The sequence below is a fragment of the Arctopsyche grandis genome, chromosome 2 (assembly GCF_051622035.1).
Source record: "Arctopsyche grandis isolate Sample6627 chromosome 2, ASM5162203v2, whole genome shotgun sequence".
Classification (NCBI taxonomy): Eukaryota; Metazoa; Arthropoda; class Insecta; order Trichoptera; family Hydropsychidae; genus Arctopsyche; species Arctopsyche grandis.
Window position 1 is genome coordinate 37,132,593 of NC_135356.1, and position 16,359 is coordinate 37,148,951.

The following is a 16,359-nucleotide window of genomic DNA, read 5'->3' on the forward strand; positions in this document are numbered from 1 at the left end:
AATATATATGTATGTATGTATTTTTGAACCTAGGTAACCTATGAGTCGTAACTGAGTCACTACACATTATCTATTATTACTTCATAAAGAGAAAATATGAGAATATTATGTTAAATTTAGAAATCACTATCGTAATTGATTGGAAATGTTCGCTTCTAAAACCAGGTGTAATCTACCTGGTAGCTAATATAAAATATCTACCTATTCCAACATCAAAAAAATAGCCATAGTTTGCACACCGTACGAACTGGGAAATTCCGGTCAAACGTAAATTTAAAAAAATACAAAATCCCGATGTTTTTATTCTTTCTGACAGATTCTTATCTTTGTCGAAAGCCCACATATTCATTCTAATTATTTGTTTCAAAGTGCTTTCCAACCCTAAATAGCATTCGTTTTGTAACAATTGGAGGACAGTTAAGTGATAGTTTATGACGTAGTTTGTTGATCTAATTGAAACCAAAAATCACTTATTTTCCAAGGCGAGTAACTTGTACTTTGAAGGTATTTGGGTATCTCTAGTAACAAGTAAGTAGTGAATGGCAGTTAGAGCGCAAAATAAATCTAAAGTTTGAAAATACGTTCACTTCCAAGGTGGAACTGAGTTATTAGGTACAAGGTATAAAATTATGTTTTCAATAAGGACCAATGTCCGTAAAGCCAAATTCTGGCTTTGACTTATTAAAAAACGGCGATATACAGAATCCACAGAAACAAATGAACAAAATAACTGGAAGTAGAACTTTGAAGTCTTTCTGAAAATCCAAAATTAGCATGTGCGTGTGTGAATATTTATGTATGTATAATATATGATATTTTTCACTGTTATTCATTTCGGGAGCAGTTTTACATTTAACCAATCAGTGTATTTTTTTTATAATATTTTATTAAGCAACAATAAAAAGATATTATATTAAATATAATAAATAATGATCAGCATTTCAGTATATAAAGATATTTTGTGTATATATTAAGTTATGTTTTTCCTGCATCCACTTCATTATCTCTGGAACAATGGGGTAGTACTTTCTGAAATAAAATATCATAGTGTGTAATTATTAAAGTAAGGAGTAAATAAGTAGCTCTTAAAAATTGAAATCATACCTACATTAATATCAACAAGAAAAATTTCGTGGAAATTCGAGTAAAACTAAGATGTATTATTTTATAAACACATAAATCATGTGGAAAGTCATGTTCCTTATTCAGAACATCAGATCGTTTTGTATATATTTTTTTGGACCATGGGGCAGTACTTTCTGAAACAAAATGTCATAGTTTATAATTACAAAGTTAATTAAATTAAATTTTAAGGTAAGCTATGTCTTATTTAGTGTGAGCCTTAGTTTTCGAAGTACATGGTAGTGTTTTCGCATTGACTGGACAATATTTTCTGAAACACAATGTCACAATTTCTAATTACAATCCAAGTCTTTACATTAACATAACATTAGAATTGAAGATAATCTGTATCTTACACAGTGTGTGCGTTGTTACCAGTTGCTCCACTAATGCTTCAATAAAAATTTTAAGTGTTGACAAATAATGATCATGTCTAGTTTCCGAAACATCAAATATCGTCGGATCGTTTCGTGATATTTCAGGAACTCCATGGCAATACTTTCTGAAACAAATTGACATAATTTGCAATAGAAAAGTCTTTATATTAATTGACATTGGATTATCTATGTATGTCTTACTCGTTGTGGGCGTAATCCCCCGTTGCCCCTCATTTAGAACAAATTTGCGAGTTAGAATAGCAGTACCAAATCGGTTCTCCATTATTCGCGCAAAACGGCATGGCTTGTGCTCCAACTAAGAGTTTGTACAGTAGGACTAAAATGCACATAAATGGTTAAGATTTTTTTTTTGTGTTGATAAATAGGTAATTTATGGTTAGACTAGTTAAATTTTGTATCATGCTGCACTACTCATGCACACATCCTCATTCGTAGTTTGAAGATTGATTTTAAACAACGCTCAACTCGCATCTCCCTAGAAGTTTCATAAATATTAATATCAATATATTTTTTAAATATTTCTTTTATTTACTTAATCGTTTATTCTTTGTTCACGTGCTTTGGTTCATTTTACAACATGAGAGTAAAGCTGGTCAAATGTCAAACTAGGAATTGGTGTGTGGTGAGTATGAGTATTGCCGTAAAGCGATAAATTACGAAAAATATTGGTCATGATTAGTTTCCCTTACCAATGCCATCGCAGGTTTGTCTGGTGAAGCTTCCCAATTCTTGATTTGATGAATGCGCAATATGTACACATGTATGTCCTATGAATTGCTTCGCTCTGGTCAAGACCCAGCGGAATTGTCACGTCTCTATTTCCAACACAGTCTGAAATCAATTCAGCACGAATATGAAACACGGACGTCCGAAATGGATCGATGAAAAGCAACGAGCTGGACTAACCTGTTAAATAATTCTTCGCCGTTGGATATTTTAGCCTCGAAAAGTTGGCTTTCCAAACCAGCCCTATTCCGAGCGGGTCAACGTCCTCGTTCGTGTGTTTCCTTCGATCGCCAAACCCCGGCCACTGGAGCGGATGATTCGAATGACGATTGGAATGATTTGAAGGGATCCAACGACGATTCTCCGAAGAACAGCATGGGCGTCGCTCTCGAGAGAGGAAAAGAGTGGTGTGCGGTCGTAAGACTCGAAGATCTGTCCAGCTTTTTGAAGTATGCACATTGAAATCATCGGTTTTCACGTGATCAAGCTTTTATCTGACGTCACAACTACTCGAGTGCATATGTAGGTAATAATAATTGGGGTACTCTCTATATTTCTCGTCTCATTTTTGGTATTCTATTGAACTAACTCAATCCAGCATTGTCGGTTTTTAAATCCACAACTATACGAAATTTGTCTTGTGGACTAATATTCATTATTAAAACTACATACAGATGTGTATACACAGCAGACAGGGACGGCTGGACGAATTCACACATGCATATATGTAGGTATATTAGCTATAGAAGGCGCGTGCACAGTACTCACACAAATTCATTTTTCATATACAGGCTGTTGAAAGAAACACGCTAATATTTATATATTTTATTTCAACCGATCGTGTAATGTTTTTAAGATCTATGATATAATTTTGATTGCATATTTATTTAATATTTGAATACGTGCCACGAATAAAATGATAAATAGCATTTTTTTTTAATTATAAATAAAACAAACGTACGTATGCAAAAATTAATACGAATTAAAAAATGTAAATTTTCAATAAAATTAATCATCGAAAAACAAATTTGCAATAATCACTCTAGCTTGTATAGCATTAATATTAAATAAGTCAAACATAGAAATTGTTAAAATAAGTGTGTTGACGGTGGAGCTTGCACGCCAGATGAATGAGCTTCTTCCATAATTAGAAAAAGTATTAGGTATGTAAAGGAGCTCATTACATCTAGTCATTCTATTTGGCACACGCAATGATAGTCTGCTCAATAATTGAGGACAGTCGATCGAGCCGTTAAGGATGTTCAAAATTGTTGAGATGTCAGCTATCTCCCTTCTTTTGACAAGTGGAAGTAGATGCTGACACCTACAAGCATCTTCATAGGAAGTATAGGATAATCCAAAACGGCTACTGATGTACCTCAAGAATCTCTTCTGAATGCGCTCCAATCTGTCTCTTGCACCAGAGTACTCTGGGTTCCAAACTTGGGATGCAAACTCAACAATACTTCTTACGTATGCACAATATAGTATTTTGTATGATTTAATAGAAGTAAAGCATTTGGAGGACCGGATGACGAACCCGAGGGCCTTCGACGCTCGAGCTACAACATTGTCAATATGTTTACTAAAGGATAGATCAGAGTTTAAAAAGACTCCCAAATCCCTAATTTCCGATACCCCTGTGAGTCTATGTCCGTTGATTGAATGAGGAAAGTCAACTGGACATAGACATTCTTCTATTATGTATAGACATTCTTCTTTGTCGGCTAGTATTAAGTCCCGAACGTTCCAAAGTTAATAAAATAAATTCGCAAAGAAAGCGCTACACTTTTTTGTTTATTTGCTCACTTCAAATTTGTTTACTGTTGGGTGCCTAGACCATCAAAATATTTTTTCATTATTTTGCATAGAATTGTTTGTCGGCTTCAGAATTTTTTGTTTATTATTTCATATAAAACGGGCTTTGTGTCTTTTTCTGGTTAAGGTATATTACATTTTCTTAAGCAAGCTAACATGTCAGCTTTTCTGGAATTAGATGCGGGCATAGGTTCTGACATGACATTATGGTACGACGCATTATCAATAACAATTACAGATTGGGGTTGTAAATTTGGAACAAGCTTTTCTTTAATCCATTTGTGGTAATTAATCGCGTTCATATTATTATGATAATCTCCGGTTTTAATTTTAGATGGATATATAAATAACGCATTTGGAATAAATCCTTTTTCAGAACAGGCGGGAACTATTATAAGCATATTACCCTTATAAATCGGTACTCTGCAACCTTTGCTAGTTTCATCGGACCATGATTTGGCATCGTTTGTGAGCTATTTATATAGGATTCATCCGTGTAAACTATAGGGCGGCCTTGCAATCTAGTATTTGTTTATTATTTTTCATCTCTCTCCATTTGAAACCTAGCCTACGAACGATAACTCTTAACGAAGAAATTGCACCTTTAGATTTTAAACTATCTTTCAAAACTTCTAATAACTTTTGTAGGGTCGGAAATGTCTGATGAACTACATAGATGAAAATCGTAGATAGTTCGTCTGATGACCTCTTGATCAAAACTATCCACTGCAGTTATTTTTGATAACCTTACACGGTTTTTGCCCGGTGTCCTTAAAACAACTCGCACAGTCGATGAAGATGTGGATGCTGCTGGATCTGATGACTCTGAAGATATATGAAGGTTGTGTCATCGATGGCTCCGATGTTGAAGGTCGCGATGTTGGCGGTTTTTTAGCCACCACAAATTGATTTCGTACTTCACAAACAATTCGCTGAACACTTCTTTTAGAAACACCAGTCGCTTCCGCAGTTGAAGCATACATATAATTTTTCATAAAACTATTTCTTTCGTCACTTTCACTATTCTATATGAGTGATTTTTGTATATTATTATAACATATGTTCGACACCGAGTAGACTATGTATCGAAGTACTACATATTTAGCTTTAGGTATTGCATATTGTTTTCGAATAGAAAGTTTTTACTTTCGACCCATTTACAATTACAAAATCCACCCTCAAGTATTTAAAGTACGCATAGTTAAACTTATAATATGTAGTATACATACATACATACATATGTACATATACAAAAAACCGTGAACAAATTTCAAAAGTTTATTTTATTGCAACGACATCTCAACTCTTGTTACGTTCTTTCGGGCTGCATTATTTTATAACAACAAAGACGGTAAAAAATCGAAGAACCCGACTGCACACGTTCGGCAACTTTGTTACTTTGTTATGTGGTCTACCTATGTACATACATATGTATGTATGTATTTATCAGTAAGCGGGTCATACGTGCAATTTTATTTCCAAATTTTAAAAAAATATTCTAGATCCATCATATTATTCGATTATGTTTATGACTATGAGGATACATACATACATACATATTAATGTACATACATACTTCGAAAAACTGAAATTATACATACGTAGGTACCTAACTAGTTTCCGATAAGAGCATCTGGAAATTAATTACATATGCATGTAAATCAAAAAATTCTAATTAGATATTAACTTCAAAATTTTCAACGGCTATGTATGTAGGTACATCGAATGGATTATGAATTGTTTAATATTCCTATTAAATTAGAATAACTCTTTTTCGAATAGATACTTTATATAATTAGCAATAAAAATGTGTTATTATAATTTACAAGTTACGCAAGAAGATGTCTGTCAAACATATATCTACTACTCTATGAATAAAATATGTCAAAGAATAAACTATCTCCTGCTAAAACGGTTACTTGAAATCAATCGTATTCTTATAAGATATTGCTGAAATGAAATATAATAACTGGTAATGAGTTCATCGAAAATATTAAAAGAAACTTTTATTATTTTTGACGCAGACTTTTATTGTGCGTAGAGCAATAAATAATAATAATGTTTAGACGTGCACGCGTTATTTTCGTTCTAAGAAAAATCTCAACAAAATGGTAATTATATTTTATGTTCTTTTCTTTATTTGTATGATCTCCATCACCGTTTCTTTTTTATAAAGTTAATTGCTTAAAAATGGGTATGCATATAAATATGTATGTACGTATATGAATATACCATCCATACATAGGTATACAAATATGTACATAGATGCTTCTACTTTTTGTTTCTAATTTCTGTACAATACGTATATGTATATGTATGCAGGTACTTTGAGGTTTGATTGCGCTTTTTGTGCATTCGCAGAGGCGCCTCGCGGACCACCGTTTGAGTGGAGCGAACGCGGGGCCACGCGATTACGTCACACGCTGCGCACTTTTCGTTATTCCAAAAATATAATATTCATACATACATATGTACATAGTTGGCGTCGCGCTCATTATTTCGAAATTCGAAAAATATAATATACGTATGTACATATGTACATACATATGTAGTTGGCGTCGCGTTCGTTAATTCGAAATTCGAAATATATTATGTACGATATACGAGCCGGCCGCTGATGGCTGTTGGCAACACTGTCTCTACTGACACTTCTTTAGGACTGTCAAAGTCATCTCGCTGTTCCCGCTCATCCACGCCCTCCAGCTTAAGCTCCAGCTCCAGACCCGACCGCAAACCCCTCCAGGCGTATTTACATATCTATTTGGCCCTTTTTACATACCTCCTTTGCATTTTTTACTTTTTTTTATTTCGTAAATCCACCAAATCGCCGCATTTTCAACGGACGCTCCCGATTGGTGCAAACTATTGCGACGCGCGCCATTTGAAAGATGGCGTTTTCTTTTACTCACGTCTCCCGTTCTTCCCGTTCTTCCCGTTCTTCCCGTTCTTCCCGCCCTAGATGTTGTTTCTGGTCTTACTGTTTCGCTCGCCCCGCTCTTCCAGACGCTCCAGCTCCAGAGGAATGTATCCCTTCGCGCCCTTGCATGCCCTTACCGTCAGTGGCGTAACGTGAATTCCAGGCGCCCCCCCGCAAAATATTTTACGACGCGCCCCCCCCCCCCCCCCTCATATACACATATTATTTTCTTTTCAGCAAAATAGTTTTTCAAAATGCATACCTTTTTACGTAGAAAAATCTGTTCTTCTGGACTTCGCATTGGCAAACACTTATTTGTTCTCTCATGTTCAATACTAATCAGCGCTAATCCTTTGAGTCGATGTTGTGACATAGTTGACCTTAAGTAATTTTTAATAAGTTTCAACTTAGAGAATGAGCGCTCAGCAGTGGCTACAGTTACTGAGGAACAAGATGATTGCGGTGGCGATATCAGGAAATGACGAATTTATAGATATGAAAAGCACGAGTAGGAGAATACATTCGAAACTTTCCATTTTCTTTTTTAATCCCTTTGCTTCTGATTGTTCATCCTTTCTTTTATTTTTTAAAATTATTTCTGTAAGACATTTTAAAACATCTGTACATGAATATCGAAGTGCATTGATGGAATCTAGTCTTGAAGACCAACGAGTAGGGTTCAATCTTTTTAAAGTAGCTGATGGTGAATTTTCCTTAAAAACTTCCCACCTGTTAATACTAACAGCGAAAAATGTATAAATTTGTTCAACCACATCAAAAAAATAAGAAGCTTTTGGCACATCAGATACGGTATCTTTAATGACGAGATTTAAATTATGAGCTGCACAGTGAACGTAATGAGCGTTTGGTTCGAGTTCAGTTATCTTCTTTTGTAGACTGTTGTATGCACCACTCATTACTCTGGCACCATCGTAACCCTGTTCTCTACATTTCACAATATCTAGTCCTTTACTTGTCAACAAATCCAAAATAATTTTTTTTAAGCCCCATAGGGGTCTGCGGGCGCGGTAGTTACGCCACTGCTTACCGTATTTCTAACCACTTATGTACATATGTACAATGTTTTACATTTTGTTTTTTCTACTTACATTTTGTTACTGGAACAATTCTCACTGATTCCGAATCAAGTTTAATTTGCGTATCAGTCATTGTTGTATACTTACTAAATTCTATGTTCCAGGTAATATGGAAAGCGCAGTATTTTTTGTCGGTTTCGAGCTGGAAGTATACACACATATTGATTGGGTGCAGTAAGTAGTTGATTTAATTTATCTCGTGCGGTGGAATACTCTTTCTTTTTGTCGTACACCCTTATTTAGTGCACGATACCTTGTATCCCGCTCGCGCACATTAAGTAAGGCTGTACGACAAAAGGAGAGAGAATTTAAACCCACACCACTGAGTTTTATCATAATATTTATTTAGTATCGTATTCAGATGAAACCTTTCCATGTAACGTGATAAAATGCACGTATACACAAATATGTATATAATAAATACCTGCTCATTATCTGTATATATGTACATCTATCTAATTTTCTTAAGTTTTGAGCTTCACAGCACAATGATAAACGTTGTTTTTATTTACATTGCACAGATGCCTGAGCCGTTATCTTGTCAGATTAGAAATTGAGGAATCGGTTGTAACTGTTAATTACAGAATTCAAATACGACGAAGAATTATAGGTATAACGTACAGAAGAATTGAAAATCCACCTGAAAGTCAACCTCCCAGAACACCACCACCACCACCATCAAGTCCAGAATATTAACCACGAAATATACCTTTTCAATGGTACGGCATTATAAATAGCTTAAATTTATATTAAATCGTTTGTCATTTTTTGTTGTCAATACAATTATAGCGTTCGCTTTTATGTCATAATAAAAAAAATTCAAAACTAAATTTATGTTTATATTACATGTATCGAAACAGCATATCCACTATTTCTCATATGGATACATGAAATGTTATATTAACAGAAGTTAAATTAAATTGAACGTACCGCATAATATCTATTGACAATAATTATTTATTCGTAACGGCCCCTCTATTATTATTACATTTCTCTGAATGGATATGCATATGTATGTAAATATGTACATACATATATACATATGTAGTACAAATATTGTGTTTAAATTCAATACTAAAAGTGAGTCTATCCTATTTATATACTATGTAGAAATAGATATGTAAGTATATTTTAAGTAATGCATATTTTCCTGCAATTACAATAATAATCTAGCTTTAATTTAAATTCGAATGAATCGAAAATCGAAAAGGTTTTAATGTTTTCAAGGATTCTAAATGCTTTAATAACCGTTGAAAAAATTTCTTGTCAAATATTTTAAGATACATACATACCTACTAATTACATAGTTTTTCATACATATAATTTCAAAAGAGACTTAGTATATATATTTTTTTTTGTTCGTGACAGTCAATTTGATAAAAAAAAGAAATGAGTAGGTATTCAAATAAATTTATATAAAATGAAACTATTCAAATAAACTTAATAAAATGTTTACTATTAGATTAGTCATGTTTAAGTGGTTTATATTACAAATACCGAGCGAAGCCGGGTAAAACCACGGGAAAAAAAAATATCACCTTACACAAATACGTAAGTACCGGGATTTTGGTTTCGCTTAAAAATCACTAATTTGAATTAGTGAAATTTTATTCGTTGATTTTTAATAAATTTTGTGTAGATTCAAACGTACATTGTATGTACAAAAGTATATATAAAGTATATATAGCCATAGTGACGACTTGGAGTTGATCTGTAAAGTTACTATGGCAAATTTGTGAATAAATAAATATCGAGATGCATTGAAAGTCCCTGACATGAAGGGCACTATCAAACATTTCAACCAATGACGAGCAATGATATTTTATTTTATTTAAAAAAAAATCAATACCAGGGACTTGACAGGTTGCCCCAAAGCGTCAATGTGATTATAATACAAATAATAAAAATTATAAAAAAAAACATCATAAAAATATAATATAAATCATAAATAAAAAAAAACATCATAAAAAAATAATAAAAATCAAGTAAGAAATATGTACACAAAATATAAACAAAGAAATAAAATTGAAAAATTTATATCGTGCTATTTAGGATGTGTTCCACCAACTCAACATAACTGGCATCGAAGAGGTCCTAGTAATGTGCCAGTAAGTTAAGGAGTCGAACAGCTCTCGAGAGGGGGGGAGTTCATGAGCACGTTTGATTTAGCCCGAATTGGCAAAAATATATCATGTTTTCTTAAAACTCTATGATTTTCCTGGGCCCAGAATTTTAGTTTCTCCAGGATAGCGGGATTGTGAATCTCTCCTCTAAGTAATTTTACGAAATGTTTCCCAAGAAATAAATCTCTTCTCTTTGCCAGGGAGTTGAAACCCAAAGATCCCAAGACAAAGGCACTAGAGAACAGATATGGATAAAATCAAAATGTCTTCAGATATAAAAATCTAAGGAATTTCCTTTGGACTCGTTCCAACATTAGAGAGTAACGAAGTTGATAGGGAGACCATATAATGGAGCCAAACTCGAGCACACTGCGAACTAATGTACAATATACATAAGAGACGAATGGCAGTGAGCCCTAGTTCGGACGAATTACGGATTACGAATCCAAGGATTTTTGTTGCCCTATCACAGATATTCTCAATTTGGATGTTGAAACTCCAACTATTTTCGAAGACTATTCCCAGATCAGATATAAATAATTCTCTCTGAAGAAGAGAATCATGAAATTTATACGGATATTTAATAGGAGAACGAGAACGACAGTAAGAAATGACCCGACACTTTAGGATATTGAAGGGAAGTTTATTAACATTAGCCCATTCAAAAATAGAATTCAAATCCTCTTGCAAATAGAAAGAGCGTCAGGTAAACCAATTATTCTCTTATAGATTTTTAAGTCATCCGCATATAATACAAATTTAGAATGGTGAATAGAAGATTGAATATCGTTGATAAATATTAGGAATAATAAAGGGCCAAGATTTGATCCTTGGGGAATCCCAGTAGTGGCAACATACTCATAAGAAAAGCAACTCCCAAACTTAACGAATTGACGTCGATCCTGTAAATAAGAAATAAAAAGACTAACAAGATTATTACTAAATCCAATAAAACTTAATTTACTATCTAAAATTTTATGATCAACTTTATCAAACGCCTTCTCAAAATCAGTATATGTTACATCCATTTGATTATTACAATCCAAAGAGCTGGTCATGTCACTAGAGAAACATAACAAATTGGTAAAAGCTGATCTGGCCGGACGAAAGCCATGCTGCTGATCAATGAGCGTATTTTGAAAGTGATTAAAAATGTATCTGTGTAATATTTATTACCTCAAACATTTTGGCTGGCGCTGACAAGATAGTAATTGGTCTGTAGTTCCTTACACAAGATTTATCGTCCTTCTTATGAATACGAGTTACTTTAGAGCATTTCCATAAATTGGGGAATGAAGAGTTCTTTAGAATTAAGTTAAAAATGAATTTTAAAGGTTCTAAGAGACTAACCTCACATCCTTTTAGGATGTAATTAGGGATATATAATGTCATAGAAATTAGAGAAGGCCACATTAACATCTTTGCACTCATAAACTCGCTCCCATTGACAATTACAAAGAATATCATTTAAATATTTGAAATCAACATTTGTAAATAACCATCCATTTAGAACAGAGGTATTAAGACAGTTATTTATTAAACGAAGTGAGGAATAAGTTATAGTTAAATTTAAATTAATATCAAGAGCAGGATGATAGCTGTCTTCAGGAACTAAGGAATCAACTGAATTTGAAATAATAATATTCTGACAATCTAAATTTGTTAATAGAAAATCCAACATGGAATTATTAAAAGAGTTTCGAATAGTATTAATTTGTTTTAAGTTAAATAAAGATATAAAAAAATTAAGGTCATCAGGAAAACAGTTAGAAGAATTCAGATTAAAATCTCCAGATATAAAAATGCGACCATTACTTAAATGTGAATAATTAGATATAATTAAATCAAAAAATCGCTTATAAATATTTTTACACATATTTGACACACGATTTTTAGTTTCAGAAATATGTAATAAACCGAAAGAAATAAAAAACATACATGTATTACATTGAAAAACAGAATGAGAAAAAAATCTAATTCTAATACCGTAGATCAGCAATTGGGCACTTGGTGGTTGTTTTCGAACCATAGACCGGAAATTATTCAACTCCATAGATATGTACAAGATTTATTTTGTCCTTGAGTTGTAGAATTATTCTCCTATACTTTTCTGTCTGAAATTGATACATATAAGAAATTGTATTATAAGCGTTTAAAATAAAACTTTTGAAATTTGTATTAATAATACTTTATATTTGTATTAATATACATAAGACATCTTTTCAGTTCTTATACTTCAACGAGGGTATTCTTTCTAAAAGTAGCTTAAAATTTTAAGACAAATTTTTCAATGAATTCATTTGGTATATTTTTGAATATTCAATTCAAGAAAATGCCAAAGCTTTGAGATTAATAATTAAGCCACCGAATAAAATGCCTTAAATACAAATATCTTAATTAAACAATTTTAATAAATTAATGATACAATTTTAGAAAATATGTAATTCTCGTCTAGCTTTATTTACTACCGTATTCAAACATTCATTTAAATCACAATCAAAGTTGACAGACACTGCATCTCAATTTTGTCTCTCAATAATTATATATTGAGGTAGTGGATCAGTGGAAATGAAGGTCGTTAAAGAAATTATGAATTATCATAAAATTTCAATGATTTCATCACGTATATTTTTCGTATTAAATTCCAGAAATGCAAAAGTTCCGAGATTAATAATTTAACCACCGATTAAAATACCTTTCAACGTACCAAATTAAATTAATTAACGGAATCTTAATAGAAAAAACTCACTCTGTCTTCAAATATTTAAGCAGGAATGTACTGTAAGTTTTATCCAAATCCGCATCACTGTATTTGTATAATGGATCTTTTTGTGGTTTGGTATTTGGAAGGAAAAACGGTTTTTCTTGAAGTAGCGGTTGCATCGGATTCAAATCACTCTGGAAATGTTGAAATTAACAAATTAATATTGGGCTGAGACTTCATTGATGATCAAAACATGGAATAGACAATTTAAAATATTGAATTGTATTTGACAAAAAGTAAATATTTGTATTATAGAATAGATATCGGTATAATGATAGTCAAGCTTCGTTTATTACCTTCTTTGGTTTCCTTGTTTTATGGGTGGTCTTCTCATGTTCCAGGGCATTCAATGTTTTTTTAACCTCCTGAAACTGCTTATTTCAAAAATGCGGCTTTTTGGATTTTCGCTTTTTCGATGAAGTCTTTATTTTAATGTAATTTTAAACTTAATTATAAACTGAGATCGTACACATTATAAAATAAAATAGATAATTTTAAAACAAACTTCTTATTTTTACCTTGAATATACCTCCTTTCCTTCGTTGAATCAAAATACTGTGTATTGTACAATTGTACTGTGTATGTATTGAATCAAAATACTGTGTATTGTATAATTGTACTGTGTATGTATTATATATTTGGCAATGGTGACTAATTTGGGTATACCTGAAATGTCGCTATGACTCAATTTGAAAATAAAACACACATGAATATAAAAATGATTTTATTTTGACTGAATTGAAAGTCCTATATTTTTTTAAACCAAAAGAAGACATTACTGTATAGCTATATTCAAATTGAAAATAAAATAAAAATCATTTATACATTTGTGAACATTTCTGAACATTATAAATTTTTATAGACTAAACTCAGACTGAGTGTCTTCGCTTAATGTGGGGTTTCGGTGGACTTGGTGGTCTCATTTCCTCATTTGTCATGTTTTCGTATGTTGAGATGTTTGGGGTAGAAACATGCCTATGACACAGCGCATCCCTTCCAAGCAACACACCTATTTGTACCGGCCTATTGACCCTAATGTAAATAAAACAAATCGTATATAAATATGTATGTAAGTAGTATCAAATACAGAATTCGTTAATTACACACAAGTTCTAAAACTAACGTAAGGAAACTCGCACATTTTGAATTTTCAATAAGACTAAAGTTCTGCTTCATGTTGCCAGATTTTGCTAATGACTTTTTACTAACTTTATATCATTATAAAGATTGAAATGTAAAGTGTACGAAATTCATCATACCTATTACATGAGAAAAGTTTGACTTAAGGGATGATTAAATCGAAAGAAATATAAAAAAGCGAACATCTATACGGTGAATTACATAAATAACACAATTTTGAAAAAAAATCACAGCTAACATTACAGTCCCCCAAGCTGAATTTCAGTTTGATTTTTTAAAGACTATAATAACGTGATCGGTGAGTATAAATAAGTCAAAATGAGTGTATATCGAATTCTCTATTGTGCGAATAAAATGCTCGATTCTTTTAATATTTTGAAAGAAATTAAGTCAATTATACTTACAGCTGCCCATCACGCTCGGATGTCATCATTACGGTGAAAAACTTGGGAAGTTTTGAGCACCCCATTTCAACTGCAACATATTGTTAATACATATGGTTATTAGGTTTGTAATTGGTAACATATGTATGTAATTCATAGAACACATATTAACACCATAAATAAAATAAAAAAGCTACATATTACATATTGTGCTGCCATTTGATTTTTACATCTATTTTTGCTTTTTTAAAGTTGCCTTGTGTAATTATCAGGGCTGTGGAGACGTAGTCAGAGTCGTAAAAAATCAACCAGGTCTGAGTTATTTTTATTACTAGTCTCTAATTTTATTGAAGTAAATCGAATGATAAATCTAAATTCAATAATTTCTTTATAAAAGTCGAATTGCAAAACGAAAATCGTTCAAGTTGGAGTCGAAGTCGGAATCGAATCATAAAATAAAGAAAGAGGCGGTAAACTTTGATCCGACTCCACGCCCGTGTAATCATGAACATACATACATATTTATGTTTATGCACCTGTATGTAAAAATTATAAAATAAATAGTCGATAGAGTAAATGGCCAGCAATGACGATAAAATGGCTAAACTACTTCATAGAATTGAGAGACAATAGTGTGTAGACACCTGGATCTGGAGAAAAACAAAAATCCTATTGACAGATTTGCGACTCTCATAAAGTCCAATGCTTTGAAAGACTATGAGGCAGCTGACGACTTTATCTACCTAGGTGTCTTGATCTCAAGGGAAGGAGGACGTCAATCGAAAATCCCCAGAAGAGTAGGAATGGCGAAAACGGCGATGGTCAGTCTGATAATGATATATTCAAGAACCACTCTATTATGAGAAAAATTAAAATCCACCTAGTGCGATCTCTGGAGTTCTCCATTGCATTGTATAAAGTCAAGACATTAGCCCTGAAAAAGGGACCATGGACTGCAAGACTCATAAACATCTCCATCCTCAAAGAGCCGACAATTTCAGAGAGGCTCTCCACAACATGTAGGAAATGGGTTATTTCCTACTTTGGTCATATTTCCAGGAAGAATGTGGAGAGTCTGGTGGTCACCGGAGTGCTGGAGGGAAGGCGAGGATGGTCAGACCAAATCAAAGAACTTATGGAATCTTCCTGTCTTCAAACTGGCACAGAACAAATTCCAGACGACATCAATGGACACGACGATTACAATGAGCATTGATCAAACGAGGAAGAAAAGAAGCGAGCAATATTTTAAAGAAATATTACATGCAATATTTTCAGCATTAAATACACAATATGTATCCCAGCGATTGTGCAGATTTTGCATTTTCACTGGCTATTTGCTCGGGTATCATTGCTGAATATGTCATATTACAAAACGACAAAAATAATTGAAAAACATGAATAAGGCTTTATATAAACAGACGTCATTTGATGTAATTGAATTTGAATTGAAGAACGAAATGCAATTAGATAGTTATCCTGTTAGGCGGATATATACCACTTTCCCGAATAGACACCATTTTATCTGTAAGACTTGGACAAAAAACAATATATGAGAGATATTTTTTAAAGATCAATCCGCTGGCAATAATTTGTATAAAATTGTGGCCCACATACTCTCAAAACTCAATTCCACATTTCAATGCAAAGAATAATTAGTCTAATGAGTACAGCCTGGAAAAATGATAGAAACGGATTATCATCAAATTACCGTAGAAGATGAATTAATGATAAAATTAAAATTTTATTACAATTGTAATGACTTTTAATTTCAATCAATCTTAATATCTTCTTTAATTTTTATATATACTTTTGAGGAGTGGAGGCTGATCGTCCATCAAATTCTAGACGACATGCCGACAAGAAGACAC

The 16,359-nt window shown here is 32.7% G+C and overlaps 1 long non-coding RNA gene across 1 annotated transcript; it reads left to right on the top strand.

The window, feature by feature from the left end:
- The first annotated feature begins 6,699 nt into the window (after window positions 1-6,699).
- Window positions 6,700-9,891, top strand: LOC143922705 (uncharacterized). The gene is made up of 3 exons (XR_013261632.1): window positions 6,700-6,809; window positions 8,183-8,252; window positions 8,600-9,891. It is a non-coding gene; the product is annotated as an uncharacterized LOC143922705 (long non-coding RNA).
- Window positions 9,892-16,359: the final 6,468 nt, after the last annotated feature.